The sequence below is a fragment of the Chaetura pelagica genome, unplaced genomic scaffold (assembly GCF_000747805.2).
Source record: "Chaetura pelagica isolate M959 unplaced genomic scaffold, ChaPel_1.0 scaffold638, whole genome shotgun sequence".
In the NCBI taxonomy this organism is placed as follows: domain Eukaryota; kingdom Metazoa; phylum Chordata; class Aves; order Apodiformes; family Apodidae; genus Chaetura; species Chaetura pelagica.
Window position 1 is genome coordinate 1,224,530 of NW_009954298.1, and position 302 is coordinate 1,224,831.

Below are 302 nucleotides of genomic sequence, written 5' to 3' on the forward strand. Positions count from 1 at the left end.
GCACGGGGCTCTGGAGCGTTCCGGGACCCCGGGGCTTTTCCAGCCGGGACCGTGGCCTTGGCCGGGTCCCCTCGAGGCTGAAGGGAACGTGGGACCTGCAGCCCACCCGGGGAACTCTCCGCTGCGGAGCGGGGGGGAGTTAAGCAGCTTAGAGGGCTCCTAAAAGGATTAGCACTCGATACGGGGACGAGCAGCCCCTGCAGACACACACGCTGCCCGGGATGGGACTTGCCCGAGAGGCAGGCAGGGAATTCCAGCAGCCGGGCCGTGCCGGGCCGAGCAAGGCTGTGCCGGGCTGAGCA